The sequence below is a fragment of the Moschus berezovskii genome, chromosome 4 (genome assembly GCF_049115385.1).
Source record: "Moschus berezovskii isolate FMDL1 chromosome 4, NW_MosBer_1.0, whole genome shotgun sequence".
Classification (NCBI taxonomy): Eukaryota; Metazoa; Chordata; class Mammalia; order Artiodactyla; family Moschidae; genus Moschus; species Moschus berezovskii.
Genome location: NC_142463.1, coordinates 71,381,552 through 71,397,883, shown reverse-complemented (window position 1 = coordinate 71,397,883; position 16,332 = coordinate 71,381,552). Strand labels below are relative to the sequence as shown.

Genomic DNA, 16,332 nt, shown 5'->3' with positions numbered 1-16,332 from the left:
ATAATGCTGAATTTGTGTCCTGGAAGAAATTACTTAAAATTGTGTTTATTCTTATATACTTTTTATATCTTAAAATATTTTTTGACAGAATAGCTGATGATTTCCTGTTTTTGGTTTATTATTATAATAAGCATTTCCCCCAGTAAAAATCAATTCAAAATTATTCTTCAGTTCAGTCTCTCAGTCATGTCCGACTCTTTGCGACCCTGTGGACTGCAGCGCGCCAGGCCTCCCTGTCTGTCACCAACTCCTGGAGTTTACACAAACTCGTGTCCATTGAGTCAGTGATGCCATCCAACAATCTCATTCTCTGTCGTCCCCTTCTCTTCCCCAATCTTCTTCAATCTTTCCCAGCATCAGGGTCTTTTCAAATGAGTCAGTTCTTTGCATCAGGTGGCCAAAGTATTGGAGTTTCAGCTTCAGTATCAGTCCTTCCAATGAATATTCAGGACTGATTTCCTTTAGGATGGACTGGTTGGATCTCCTTGCAATCCACGGGACTCTCAAGAGTCTTCTCCAACACCACAGTTCAAAAGCATCAATTCTTCAGCGCTCAGCTTTGCTTATAGTCCAGCTCTCACATCCATACATGACCACTGGGAAAACCGTAGCTTTGACTAGATGGACCTTTGCTGGCAAAGTAATGTCTCTGGTTTTAGTGTGCTGTCTGGGTTGGTCATAACTTTTCTTCCAAGGAGTAAGCATCTCTTAATTTCATGGCTGCAGTAACCATCTACAGTGATTTTGGAGCCCAAGAAAAGAAGGTCTACCACTGTTTCCACTGTTTCCCCATCTATTTCCCATGAAGTGATGGGACTAGATGCCATGATCTTAGTTTTCTGAATGTTGAGCTTTAAACCAACTTTTTCACTCTCCTCTTTCACTTTCATCAAGAATCTCTTTAGTTCCTCTTCACTTTCTACCATAAGGGTGGTGTCATCTGCATATCTGAGGTTATTGATATTCCTCCCGGCAGTCTTGATTCCAGCTTGTGTTTCATCCAACCCAGTGTTTCTCATGATGCATTCTGCATATACGTTAAATAAGCAGGATGACAATATACAGCCTTGACGTACTCCTTTGTCTGTTGTTCCATGTCCAGTTCTAACTTTTGCTTCTTGATTTCTCAAGTGACAAGTCAGATGGTCTGGTATTCCTATCTGTTTAAGAATTTTCCACAGTTTGTTGTGAGCCACACAGTCAGAGTCTTTGTTGTAGTCAATAAAGCAGAAGTAGATATTTTTCTGGAACTCTCTTGCTTTTTCGATTATCCAATGGATGTTGGCAATTTGAATCTGGTTTCTCTGCCTTTTCTAAATCCAGCTTGAACATCTGGAAGTTCACGCTTCACATACTGTTGAAGCCTGACTTGGAGAATTTTGAGCATTACTTTACCAGCGTGTGAGATGAGTGCAATTCTGTGGTACTTTGAGCATTCTTAGGCAATGCCTTTCTTAGGGATTGGAATGAAAACTGACCTTTTCCAGTCCTATGGCCACTGCTGAGTTTTCCAAATTTGCTGGCATATTGAGTGCAGCACTTTCACAGCATCATCTTTTAGGATGTGAAATAGCTCAACTGGAATTCCATCACCTCCACTAGCTTTATTCATAGTGATGCTTCCTAAGGCCCACTTGACTTCACATTCCAGGATGTCTGGCTCTAGGTGAGTGATCACACCATCGTGATTATCTGGGTGGCGAAGATATTTTTTGTATAGTTCTTCTGTGTTCTTGCCACCTCTTCTTAATATCTTCTGCTTCTGTTAGTCCATACCATTTCTGTCCTTTATTGTGCCCATCTTTGCATGAAATGTTCCTTTGGTATCTCTAATTTCCTTGAAGAGATCTCTAGTCTTTCCTTGAAGAGATTTCTAGTCTTCTATTGTTTTTTCTTTGTTTCTTTGCACTGATCATAGTGGAAGGCTTTCTTATCTCTTGTTGCTATTTTTTAATTTCTATTATTGTGAGTTAAAATATACCTGTCATAGATTAATATGACCATGATTTTTATAGAATATAAATAAGTATACAATTGTTAGGGATTTTTTTCCCTAATATATTTTCCTGAGAGCATGCTACATTAAAAAATGTTTTGGGGCTGCTGCTCTAAATAATAGACTTTTACCTCTGTTTGTTGATTTAGTAACTTTAGATAATATCTACTGACTTTCTACTTTTAAGAAGGGCTATTTAGCTTTCTTACACTACGGTTCCCTGGTGGCTCAGATGGTAAAGCGTCTTTCTACAATGCAGGAGACCCGGGTTCGATCCCTGGGTGAGGAAGATCCCCTGGAGAAGGCAATGGCACCCCACTCCAGTACTATTGCCTGGAAAACCCCATGGATGGAGGAGCCTGGTGAGTCCGTGGGGTCGCAAAGAGTCAGACACGACAGAGCAGCTTCACTTTCACACTGTAGTTCTCATTCTCTGCCAGCGTTTGATTTTTAATTTTGCTTCTTCTATTGCTTAATTTAGTAACTTCAGATAATGACAACTCTTTCTCATTTCATCCACTTTTGATAGTCTGTCTACTCCCCCACTTTTTAAGATGGGGATTAGAACCTGTTTCATTTTTCATGTTTTTTTTCTCAATTTCTGTCAGCAACACTTTTACATTGTCAAAAGTTGATAACCTATATTTTGTCCAATGACAGTAACCAAATCTCCAAATAAGTTGAATCTAAAGGATGAAAGGCTTTCTTATCTCTCCTTGCTATTCTTTGGAACTCTGCATTCAGATGCTTATATCTTTCCTTTTCTCCTTTGCTTTTCACTTCTCTTCTTTTCACAGCTATTTGTAAGGCCTCCTCAGACAGCCATTTTGCTTTTTTGCATTTCTTTTCCATGGGGATGGTCTTGGTCCCTGTCTCCTGTACAATGTCACGAACCTCCGTCCAGAGTTCATCAGGCACTCTATCTATCAGATCTAGACCCTTAAATCTATTTCTTACTTCCACTGTAATAAGGGATTACAAATAAGGGATTTGATTTAGGTCATATCTGAATGGTCTAGTGGTTTTCCCTACTTTCTTCAATTTAAGTCTGAATTTGGCAATAAGGAGTTCATGATCTGAGCCAAGGAGAGATAAGAAAGCCTTCCTCAGTGATCAATGCAAAGAAATAGAGGAAAACAACAGAATAGGAAATACAAGAGATCTTTTCAAGAAAATTAGAGCTATCAAGGGAACATTTCATGCATAATGGGCTCAATAAAGGACAGAAATGGTATGGACCTAACAGAAGCAGAAGATATTAAGATGAGGTGGCAAGAATACACAGAAGAACTGTACAAAAAAGATCTTCATGATGAAGATAATCATGATGGCGTGATCACTCACCTGAAGCCAGACATCTTGGAATGTGAAGTCAAGTGGGCCTTAGAGAGCATCACTACGAACAAAGCTAGTGGAGGTGATGGAATTCCATTTGAGCTGTTTCAAATCCTGAAAGATGATGCTGTGAAAGTGCTGCACTCAATATGTCAGCAAATTTGGAAAACTCAGCAGCGGCCACAGGACTGGAAAAGGTCAGTTTTCATTCCAATCCCAAACAGAGGGAATGCCAAAGAATGCTCAAACTACCGCACAATTGCACAAATCTCGCACACTAGTAAAGTCATGCTCAAAATTCTCCAAGCTAGGCTTCAGCAATATGTGAACCGTGAACTCCCAGATGTTCAAGCAGGTTTTAGAAAAGGCAGAGGAACCAGAGATCAAATTGCCAACATCCGCTGGATCATGGAGAAAGCAAGAGAGTTCCAGAAAAACATCTATTTCTGCTTCATTGACTATGCCAAAGCCTTTGACTGTGTGGATCACAATAAACTGTGGAAAATTCTGAAAGAGATGGGAATACCAGACCACCTGACCTGCCTCTTGAGAAACCTGTATGCAGGTCAGGAAGCAACAGTTAGACCTGGACATGGAACAATAGACTGGTTCCAAATAGGAAAAGGAGTACGTCAAGGTTGTATATTGTCACCCTGGTTATTTAACTTATATGCAGAGTACATCACGAGGAATGCTGGGTTGGAAGAAGTACAAGCTGGAATCAAGATTGCCGGGAGAAATATCAATAACCTCAGATATGCAGATGACACCACCTAATGGCCGAAAGTGAAGAGGAACTCAAAAGCCTCTTGATGAAAGTGAAAGAGGAGAGTGAAAAGGTTGGCTTGAAGCTCAACATTCAGAAAACGAAGATCATGGCATTTGGTCCCATCACTTCGTGGGAAATAGATGGGGAAACAGTGGAAACAGTGTCAGACTTTATTTTTTGGGGCTCCAAAATCATTGTAGATGCTGATTGCAGCCAGGAAATTAAAAGACGCTTACTCCTTGGAAGGAAAGTTATGACCAACCTGGATAGCATATTAAAAAGCAGAGACATTATTTTGCCAACAAAGGTCCGTCTAGTCAAGGCTATGGTTTTTCCCATGGTCATGTATGGATGTGAGAGTTGGACTGTGAAGAAAGCTGATCGCCGTAGAATTGATGCTTTTGAGCTGTGGTGCTGGAGAAGACTCTTGAGAGTCCCTTGTACTGCAAGGAGATCCAACCAGTCCATTCTAAAGGAGATCAATCCTGGGTGTTCATTGGAAGGACTGATGCTAAAGCTGAAACTGCAATACTTTGGCCACCTCATGTGACGAGTTGACTCACTGGAAAAGAGTCTGATGCTGGAAGGGATTGGGGGCGGGAGGAGAAGGGGACGACAGAGAATGAGATGGCTGGATGGCATCACCGACTCGATGGACATGAGTCTGAGTGAACTCCAGGAGTTGGTGATGGACAGGGAGGCCTGGCGTGCTGTGATTCATGGGGTCGCAAAGAGTCGGACACGACTGAGCGACTGAACTGAACTGAAAGGATGAAAACTATAAGTAGTATTATATTCAGTTGTCAAAAATCTTCGTTCAGATTTTTCTGGAACATATTTCAGAAAACCGAAATGATTATTATGATTTGTTAATTCTTCCATAAAGAAAAATTCTCCCTATATATATGGCTGAGTCTCTTCACTGTTCACCTGAAAGGATCACAGCATTGTTAATCGGATATACCCCAATACAAAATGTCTTTAGTGTTAAAAAAAACTAAATTGAAAAAAATTTTTAAAAATCTCCCTTACAAAGCTGTGATCCTTTGACTACAACATGAAGTTCCTTCCCCTTATCAGGAAAGTGGGTAGAATTAACAGACTGGGACAGATGCCTCTTGTTATTGAGCAAATTATTGCAAGGATTTCCCCCTTTCTACAAGCTAAGCCCTATTTCTGCCGGTCAGGAAGAGAATGTGTGATATTTACACTTTTGCTGTAAAAAGTTTCTTTTTCTTAGAAATCATGTTTGCTTACCTTTTAATATTTTTACTAACGACTAATGATTTAAAGCCTAGCCTTTGGTATCTGTAGTTAAATAACAGAGTTATGATTTGAGATGACTATGACTCACAGTGTCTACCCTAAGCAGTCAATATACTGTCATTTTTGAAATGGGTACCTGGTTATGCTCAGCTCTAGGGAGTAGACATTAATTCTGTTATCTGCCCCTCAAATCCAAGTGAACTGAGCTAGTTTTGGAGTTCTAGACCATTTGAATAATGAAAACAGTTTTCATCTTCAGGGAGAGCACTGCAGGTAGGAACTGAAAGTGAAAGTCGCTCAGTAGTGTCAGACTCTGCGACCCCGTGGACTGTAGTCCATGGAATTCTTCAGGCCAGAATCCTGCAGTGGGTAGCCTTCCCTTTTCCAGGGGATCTTCCCAACCCAGGGATCAAACCCAGGTCTCCCGCATTTCCGGCAGATTCTTTACCAGCTGAGCCACAAGGGAAGCCCTTGATAGCAGGGAGGAACTGGCTATCATTTTGTGCCACAGTTATAGAAAATAGGAGAGTAAAGCACTTTGGGCCAGTCTTTCTCATAGGGTCCTGAAATTTATGTCTTGAGACCAACCATATCAAAGTTAATTCTGGCCTAAGATGAAGGGCCTCTCTATTTTCAGTACTCCCTAAAATATCATTCTATATTTAGTGCAGAGCCAATCTGTGTGCTAGGATTACATTTTCTTCTCTCCAGGGCCAGGGTCATGACTCCCTTGTCTCTCAAGACTGTAAGATCAATAATGACTACATATTTTCTCATATTCCAATTTCTTATAATTAGGGTACATATAAGCTTGCTTCTTATTTGAAATTTAGCTTTTTTTGTGACATTTGTCTTTTCTGTCTTGCTTTTTAGTTTTCAGGGAGTTTCTAATTGCTCTTTTTTGGGCCTAATATGCCTTTGCTGTAGCCTCACTTTTCCCATATCTGTTATTTCTTTATTGTGTGGAATCCCATTTATGACCAAATGACTCTCTAGGCTGCTGCACAGCTGTCTTCCAAGGGCTTGCCTCCATTCTTCTATGTTGTAATCACTGTTCTTAGGATCCTAGGTCTTCCACTGTGCTGATTTATGTCATAATTTTACTGGGGTATATCCCGAGATAAGTTCTTTAGAAAGGATATGTGGGAAGTAAACTTTCTGAGTCATGTCTAAAACTGTCTTTATTATACCTTTGTTTGTAGTTAGCCTGAGTGTAGAATTCTGGGCTGAAAATAAGTTTCTTTAAAACTGTGAAGGCATAATTGTATTGTCTTCTAACGTCCTCTGTTGCTGACTAGAAGCGGGTTTGGTTATCAATCCTCTGTGGGTGACCTGTTTTTCCTGTTCAGGGTCTCCTTTTTATATTTGTTTTGGAATTTCATGAGGAAATGTGTAAATGTGGGTCTTTTACTGGTTGGTTATATTGAGCACTCACTGAGCCCTTTCAGTCTTAAGACGTGTCTTCTCTTCTGGGGAATTCTATTATTTAATAGCTTCTCCCTTCTTTTTTTTCTGTTCTCTCTTTTGAGGGGGTGTTTAATTACTCCAATGTTGTACCTCTTGGATTGGCTCTTTGTGTCTCTCACAGTTTTTTTTAATCCATGTACTCTCATTCTGAGTTTCTCAATTTTATTTTCCAGCTCATCTGTTGATTTTTTCTTCTAATCACCCCTTGAATTCTGTCTTTTTGATTTAAAAGACTTCTGTGAGGTTCTTTGTTCCTTTTCTCTGTGTGTGGTTTTCTATTCCTAGTTTATATTCCATGCAGTACCCTTTTGATTATATTGGCTTGGCCAAAAATTTTGTTCAGGTTTTCCACACATACAGAAAAACTTGAATGAACTTTCTGGCCAACCCAATAGTAGATGTTTTGTTTTGTGTAATGTATTTTATTTTTGTAAGTTCCTTAATTGTTCCCCTCAGGATTCCTTTCTCTAAATGTTTTTCTTAGCTCTTCTTTTTGGTGCTGCTGGACTTCCCCATGTGCCTTGGTTGTCTACTCATCCTGTAGAAGGCAGGACTGAGACACTGGTGTGGATTTCCTCTGCTATTTTAGAAGTTGGTCTCTTTTCCCCCAGACCTTTCACCTGACTGGATGGCTGACTGTGCCCTCTGTGCAGGTGGGATGTGTTGCCTGGTCTGCTTGCTCTGGGGTGAGCCTGTACTCAGGCCCTGAAGGCCCCGTTTCAGAGGAGTCCTCTACCTGGGGCGGACTGTACTACCCCAGAGGCCTTGGCTTTCCCTGGGTTGTTTGTTCCTTCAGGTATCTGGTTTTTCAGCTGAGGGTTAATGCCAGGCTGCCTGTGATCTATGTGGGAGTGGGGGAAGCAGATAGCAGTGCCAGCTAGTGCAGTTCTAGATACAGACCTTCAATTATTCCCACTGTCTTCAGCCCTACTTCTCTCTCCTGCCTTCCCTCATACCTCTGGCCCAGAGCCCAGAGCCATCAGTTGTTCCAGGCCAGATTGGCTCTCTTGATTCCTTCTAGCATTCCAACAAGCATTTTGGCTTCCAGCTCCTTTAGGTTGCCTTGTGGAGTATTTTGGGCTGTGGCTTTCTTTGTCTCTCTCATGCGTCAACACAATTCAACCTGCTTTTTTAATTTTAGAAATCAGTTATATCTTTCATCCACTGGTGAACACCCTATATCCCCTTTCTTTTGATATTAGAGTTTCATTGTTTATTTTGCCTGCCTTCTTTAAGCGTGATTTTGCGAGCTATAAGTAGTAAACATAAATCTTCAATCTCTTGAGATCTTAACAATCTCAAGAGTGTCAGGACATCTTGAACTGAAAGTCCTGACGTGAATTTTATCTATCATCTGAATATTTACCTACATTGTTCACCTTCATGAATGAGGTGTCTAAGCATTGCATGATCAATAAATTATTTCAGTAAAATAAGGCAAGAGAATTTTTTCCAGAAAATCTTGTGCAATAGCAGTTTATTTTAGTAAAAAAAAGAAAAAACTACTCAAAATTGGAATCTTAAAATTAGCATTAGTATTGTGCCTGACTTCTACAGATTATAGTCAATAGGATATTACCTTCTATGTGTTAGGTAAGCACTGGGTTTATAGCAGTGACTATGATAACTGTCGGAGAAGGCAATGGCAAGCCACTCCAGTACTCTTGCCTAGAAAATCCCATGGACGGAGGAGCCTGGTAGGCTGCAGTCCATGGGGTCGCTACAAGTCAGACATGACTGAGCGACTTCACTTTCCCTTTTCACTTTCACACATTGGAGAAGGAAATGGCAACCCACTCCAGTGTTCTTGCCTGGAGAATCCCAGGGACGGGGGAGCCTGATGGGCTGCCATCTATGGGGTCACACAGAGTCGGACACGACTGAAGTGAGTTAGCAGCAGCAGCAGCATGATAACTGTATACTGTCATAGAATTTGCATGTTGTTTGGGGGACGGGCACTGATGGATAGATAATAAATGAAATTAAAAAACAACCACACAATGAAAACATCAGGTGCTTGTGTGTGTAGTTGCTCAGTTGCGTCTGACTCTCTGCGACCCCATGGACTGTAGCCTGCCAGGCTCTTTTGTCCATGGGGATTCCCCAGACAAGAATCCTGGAGTGGGTTGCCATGCCCTCCTCCAGGTATGGCAACAGTTAGCTATGTGTAAATGCAAATAATTAAACTAAGTTAAGGATAAGGAGTGTCAGGACATTTGTGTTGGCTGACTGGCTAGAAAATCTGAGATCTGACTAACAAGCAGGAGCCAGTCAAGCCAGAAAAGGAAATTTTGCATTACCCTCAGAGACATATCCTTTCCTTAGTCAGAGCTATCCACTCCCCTTTTGGTTTTGGTCATCCTCTGCCCTGTAAAAGGTTTTTATATTAATGTAATAAATTGCCTGAACATTTCATCAGCTTTTAAATAGCACTTTGGTGGAATAGAAAGACTCATAAGATAATTTATTCCCCTAGGACAGAGGAGGGATAAACAAACCTTTTTAGTTTGTGATAGTGGATTGGTTTGGTGAATTTAAAGGCCTTAATTATTATGCTTTAAGCAACAACTTAATTTGTTTCAGTCTGATTCCTGGCTTTCAAGTGGAGTCTTCCTCTGATATATTGTGTTGCTACTTTGGTACTTGTCATTTTGCTATTGTACTTTTCCTCATCAAAAAGCACTTACTGAACACTTCTTATATAGTCCTGGTGCTTGTATTGATACATGCACTGCAGATGCACGTTCACTTTTATCTTAAAATTGGGTACACTTTTCAAGGAGGATGGGGAATGGATAGTTTAAGGGGATCAATTTGTAGATCCTTAAATTACGCAAGTACTTTTTCTTAACATTGTTCTGCCTGAGAATGTGCCTTTGATGGAGGTGCAGGGGCTACATTCCCACTTTCCCTTTTGCAGTTGCCCTTCTCCCACTGTTGCAAAAGAAAGGCACATTGCTTATCCATCTCGGATCTTACAAAGGTCCCTGGATGTGAAAGCCACCAGGGTACCAAACAAAGGGCAATTGAAAATATTGGTGTTTGTGTTGAGATCATGAATGACTAAGGAACACTATCTCAAGGAATGACTGGATAACAGTTTCTTTTGCAATTCAAATAGTTTCCCATTCTTTGCTTTCGCAAAATTAAAAGACCTAATTGAGTTGTTTGCTAGTTTACTAGTAAATCATTAAGTATATACATATATTTTTTGAAGTGGTTAATACTATTCTATAGAAATGATACTTTTTAAAATTTGATTTTTATTTTATATTGGCGTAGATGGTAAAAAATCTACCTGCAATGCTGAAGACTTGGGTTCCATCCCTAGGTTGGGAATATCCCCCATAGATCCACTGGAGATGGGAATGGCTACCCACTCCAGTATTCCTGCCTGAGAAATCCCATAAACAGAGGAGCCTGGTGGGCTGCAGTCCCTGGGGTTGCAAAGAGTCCGATATGACTTAGCTTAGTGACTGAGCTGGAGAAGGCAATGGCACCCCACTCCAGTACTCTTGCCTTTAAAATCCCATGGATGGAGGAGCCTGGTAGGCTGCAGTCCATGGGGTCGCTAAGAGTCGGACATGACTGAGCGACTTCCCTTTCATTTTTCACTTTCGTGCATTGGAGAAGGAAATGGCAGCCCACTCCAGTGTTCTTGCCTGGAGAATCCCAGGGATGGGGGAGCCTGATGGGCTGCCGTCTGTGGGGTCGCACAGAGTCAGACACGACTGAAGCGACTTAGCAGCAGCAGCAGCAGCAGTAACTGAGCAGCAACAACATGATGGGTTAGTCACCAGTTATACAAGATGTTAGTGTTGGGGGATGCTGGGGGAAGAGTACATGGACCTCCTTTTATATCTTAGCACCTTCCTGTGAATCTGTAAATATTTCTAATTAAAGTTAAAATAATTTGTGGTGCAAGTAGAGAGGAGAATAAGTTCAAGAAGGAAAATAAGATAGAAAATTTCTGACCATTCTGAACCAGTGATTCATCCATTTTTTGAAATGGATAATAACAGCTATCAAATTGCAATAGAGCTTAAATTTCATTTGATACATTTAAGGTAGCATAATAGCTTTATTTTAAAGTATCAATACTTACAATATATTGGAAATTACTCCTTTGAACTATATAAACTTATGGTGAAATTTTAAAATACTAAACATTTTATTTTATTTTTGGTCACATTGCATGGCATGTGGGATCTTAGTTCCCCGACCAGGGATCGAACTTGCACCCTGCAGTGTAAACACGGTGTCTCAACCACTGGATCACCAGGGAAGTTCCCTTATGATGAAAAATTTTAGATATCAATTTAAAAATGTGTGAGGAGGAGTATATAGTTTTTAAAATTCTCTTGGAGGGTCTACAAACAGAAAAGCTAGATTTCAGTAGCATAATGCCCCCATTGATGAAGGGGTTAAATTCCAAACGTATACTTTAACAAAATCAAAATCTTAATTACCAGAGGTGGTTGAAACCTTTTCGTTTTTTTGTTGTTCTTGTTTCAGCGCACCACGCAGCATGTAGTATCTTAGTTCCCCACGTGTGTGCATGCTAATTCGCTTCAGTTGTGTCCTCCTCTGTGCAGCGCTTTGGACTGTAGCCTGCCAGTCTCCTCTGTCCATGGGATTCTCAGGCAGGAATACTAGTGTGGATTGACATTTCCTCTTCTACTGAGTTCCCTAACCAGGGATCAAACCAGTGTCTCATAGTGGAAGTTCGGTGTCTTAACCACTGGACCACCAGGGACATCCCTAGTTGAAATATTAAAGAACTTGAAAACTGTTGGTTAAGGGTAGGATTGTAGTGTCCAAAAGCCATTAAATAAATAAGAATACAAAAATATGGCTCAAAAAACCATAAGAAAATGAAGCGTTGTACTGTGTTTAGATAATGTTCAGTTCAGTTCAGTTCAGTTGCTCAGTTGTGTCTGACTCTCTGCGACCCCATGAATCACAGCACGCCAGGCCTCCCTGTCCATCACCAATTCCCGGAGTTCACTCAAACTATGTCCATTGATTCGGTGATGCCATCCAGCCATCTCATTCTCTGTCGTCCCCTTCTCCTCCCACCCCCAACCTTTCCCAGCATCAGAGTCTTTTCCAGTGAGTCAACTCGTCGCATGAGGTGGCCAAAGTATTGTAGTTTCAGCTTTAGCATCAGTCCTTCCAATGAACACCCAGGATTGATCTCCTTTAGAATGGACTGGTTGGATCTCCTTGCAGTCCAAGGGACTCTCAAGAGTCTTCTCCAGCACCACAGTTCAAAAGCATCAATTCTTCGGCGATCAGCTTTCTTCACAGTCCAACTCTCACATCCATACATGACCACGGAAAAAACCATAGCCTTGACTAGACGGACCTTTGTTGGCAAAGTAATGTCTCTGCTTTTTAATATACTATCAAGGTTGGTCATAACTTTCCTTCCAAGGAGTAAGCGTCTTTTAATTTCATGGCTGCAATCAGCATCTGCAGTGATTTTGGAGCCCAAAAAAATAAAGTCTGACACCGTTTCCACTGTTTTTCCATCTATTTCCCATGAAGTGATGGGACCAGATGCCATGATCTTTGTTTTCTGAATGTTGAGCTTCAAGCCAACCTTTTCACTCTCCTCTTTCACTTTCATCAAGAGGCTTTTGAGTTCCTCTTCACTTTCTGCCATAAGGGTAGATATGTTATTGGCTTCAAATGGCCTATTTTTTGAATTGATACAGGTGTGTTTAGTTGCTGTGTTCTAAATAGGCAAGAGAAGAAAAAGAAAGAGCGTCAATAGAGGGTTTGGTTTTTCAGCAGTCTATGTTAGTAGGGGGCAGAGTGACAAGGGATCTTCACCTCTACCTCCAGCAGTCACCCTGAAAGGACTACATACATCTTGGTAGTCTTTAGATAGTGCATGATTACAGACTTCCTGTTTCTGTTTACACAAAAAGAAAATCTCTGTAGGCTTGATGATGTCTCGGTCATATAGAGGATTAAACCTTCCATTTCACCATTAGCTGACTTAATATACAAGTACTTCGGTGACTGCGTGCTGAGTCACTTCAGTCATGTCCGACTTTTTGCGAACCTATGGAATGTAGTCTGCCAGGCTTCCCTGTGCATGGGATTCTCCAGGCAAGAATCCTGGAGTGGGTTGCCGCGCCCTTCTCTAGGGGATCTTCTCAACCGAGTGATCAAACACATGTCTTATGTCTCCTGCATTGACAGGTTCTTTACCACTAGTGCCACCCGGGAAGCATTAGTTATAGTATAAATGAATTTCAGTCATTTGATATATGTAAATTTGCATTTTCTAGTTGATAGAGAAGTGGAATTTGAAGAATTATTTACCATTCAACAAAGGGAGTACATGGGAAGGTGAGGAATTGGGGAGTTAAGTTTTGAAAGCTACAAATAGGAGCAGAAAGTGAGGTATTTTTGTCTTGCTAATGCATTGTTTAACATGATTTATGAATGTTTTGGTTAATATTTTATAATACTGCTGACTACTTTATTAAGGAATTTATATCTCTGAGGATTAATTAACCTAAAATAGATCCCATTAAATCAGATTAATATAAAATGGCCCATAGCTCGAGCTGCCAAATAAATGTAAAAGTCATTATGTTATGTAGACTTCCCTCCCCAAAGGTGATAGAAATTAATCATATAAAATGATACTTGGGGTATAAATGTCTTATGTGGCAAGTATTTTTAATGAAGTGATTTTGAATTTAAAGAAAAGTGAAAGAATTCTAATGTTATATGCTTTCAAAATGAGTGATATGCTTTAGCATGTCATTTGACTTGTCTCTGGCTTCCCTTGTGGCTCAGGTGGTAAAGAATCCACCTGCAATGTGGGAGACCTAAGTTCGATCCCCTGGAGAAGGGACCGGCTACCCATTCCAGTATTCTGGCCTGGAGAATTCCATGGACGGTATGGTCCATGGGGTCACAAAGAGTTGGACACGACTGAGGGACTTCCACTTCACTTCACTTTTCTCAGCCCCTTTGTTTTTCTTAGCCCTATTTTTTTCATTTACTAGCGAGATGATGATGATGATGGTTGATAGGCCAGTTTTTCCTTCCCTCTCTAACAATATTTTCAGTATTGAAAGAGGAATGTTTTAGCTTCCTCATAAAATGCTATGATATACAAAATTATACACTTTTTAATGACTTTCAGAAAACATGTTATGGCGTTCTATGTTGTACTCTTGCCTATTTCAAGGATTTTTAAAAATATTTATTTATTTGGCTGTGCTGGGTCTTAGTTGAGACATGTAGGATCTAGTACTCTCACCAGGGATCAAACCCAGGCCCCCTACATTGGGAACACAGAGTCCTAGCCACTGGACCACTAGGGAAGTCTCTCAAGGATTTTTTTGAAGTAAGATTACTGAAATGCTCACTTTCTTCCTTCAGATTGTCTATTTATCTTAGTTTGTGTTTATGATTATGTTGGAGAAATCAATGTACTTTTTTCTTATTGAGATGTATTAATATATTCATTTCATAAAGATTTCTAGAAACTCATATGCCAGTTATTTTTACATTTAGTCATATTGAATATAGAAAATTTCATTATTATGTCTGATGATAAATGCTTTAACATTTATGCAATTTAGTAAATTAGCATTTAGTAAATGCTAAACTACAAAGTGGAGAAGGAAATGGCAGCCCACTCCAGTGTTCTTGCCTGGAGAATCCCAGGGACGGGGGAGCCTGGTGGGCTGCCGTCTATGGGGTCACACAGAGTTGGACACGACTGAAATGACTTAGCAGCAAACTACAAAGTTCCACAGAATTTTGTTTCACTTTCAGTAATAGGGACATATTTATATTACCTATTATGAAAAAGATTCTTCTAATATTTTTTTAGAACTTTAAGTAAACAGTTTACATTTTTACTTATGGAAAGGGCCTAGATAGAATAACACAATGGAGATATAGGTCAGTGCTGTCTGTGTTTACTAAATGGAGCCACATGTGATTTCTCCCCCTCTGTATACATATATACACTTTCAGGAGTCTGGATGCTGTGTCCTTCATCTAAGAGAGTGGGTGTGGCTTAGATTCACACACTGGGCTACCTCCATAGAGAAGTTGTGTGAAGTTGTGTGTGTGTCAACAGGAGGCTGCTTTACCTAACAGGAGGGAGAGGTTGGAGTGGGGAGTATCCTTAGCTCATAATTGAAGACTATGACTTTGTATGGAAAACTCTAACATACTCATTAAGTATATAACTCTATATATTGGCAAGTGTGTTTTCCCTCTATTATCAAGAATGACATTTAAGGTTTAAATAACCTTCAAGTTGAATAATTCAAAATAAACTTTGAAATTTCTTATAAATGAAGGGTGACAGAAATAACCTTAGGTCAAGATGTGATTTTTCTTGAAATGGACCTTTGAAACAAACTGACAGTTACTTTTTAAGTTTAGAAATTTCCACAGTAGAATAAGTAAAAGTGCTTATTTTCTCTTAGGTACCATGTCTTGAACTTAGGAAAGTATCCACTAAAGTGATATTTTTTTCTGAATAGAGATGTGTCTGATTAAAGATCAGTAACTAAGTAAAGATCCACAGTCCAGACAATCATAGTTTTCTTTTATCATAAACTTTATTAAAGGTTTACTAGCATCACTTCATGGGAAATAGATGGGGAAACAGTGGAAACAGTGTCAGACTTTATTTTTGGGGGCTCCAAAATCACTGCGGATGCTTATTGCAGCCATGAAATTAAAAGACACTTACTCCTTGGAAGGAAAGTTATGACCAACCTAGATAGTATATTAAAAAACAGAGACATTACTTTGCCAACAAAGGTCCGTCTAGTCAAGGCTATGGTTTTTCCAGTGGTCATGTATGGATGTGAGAATTGGACTGTGAAGAAAGCTGATCGCTGAAGAATTGATGCTTTTGAACTGTGGTGCTGGAGAAGACTCTTGAGAGTCCCTTGTACTGCAAGGAGATCCAACCAGTCCATTCTAAAGGAGATCAATCCTGGGTGTTCATTGGAAGGACTGATGCTAAAGCTGAAACTTCAATACTTTGGCCACCTCATGTGATGAGTTGACTCACTGGAAAAGACTCTGATGCTGGGAAGGATTAGGGGCGGGAGGAGAAGGGGACGACAGAGAATGAGATGGCTGGATGGCATCACCGACTCGATGGACATGAGTTTGAGTGAACTCCGGGAATTGGTGATGGACAGGGAGGCCTGGCGTGCTGTGATTCATGGGGTCGCAAAGAGTCGGACACGACTGAGCGACTGAACTGAACTGAACTGAGCATTCATATTAATTAATCAATGCTCATTCGCACAAGTTTGGAAAATAATGATCTCTAGAGGAAGACATAAAGAAATGCAGATGCTGATGTACAAACAAGAACCTTCTCACTGATCTTCATTTTTGACAAAATGTCTTTGTCAATCCCTACTTCTATCATTGTGGCCTAAATAAAAACATTCATCCTGAATTGGTCTAATTTGAGATCAGTCTGCTGAGA

The 16,332-nt window shown here is 40.2% G+C and overlaps 1 protein-coding gene across 3 annotated transcripts in view; it reads left to right on the top strand.

Moving 5' to 3' along the window:
* The window catches only part of DIPK1A (divergent protein kinase domain 1A), a 126,447-nt gene that overhangs the window by 13,884 nt on the left and 96,231 nt on the right, over nt 1–16,332 (top strand). The window contains exon 2 of one of the 3 annotated variants that reach the window (XM_088835503.1): nt 2,256–2,358. The exons of the other annotated variants lie outside the window; for them this stretch is intronic. The gene's annotated coding sequence lies outside the window, so the exon portion shown is untranslated. The remainder of the gene's footprint in view (nt 1–2,255; nt 2,359–16,332) is intronic. 3 annotated transcript variants of the gene reach the window in all.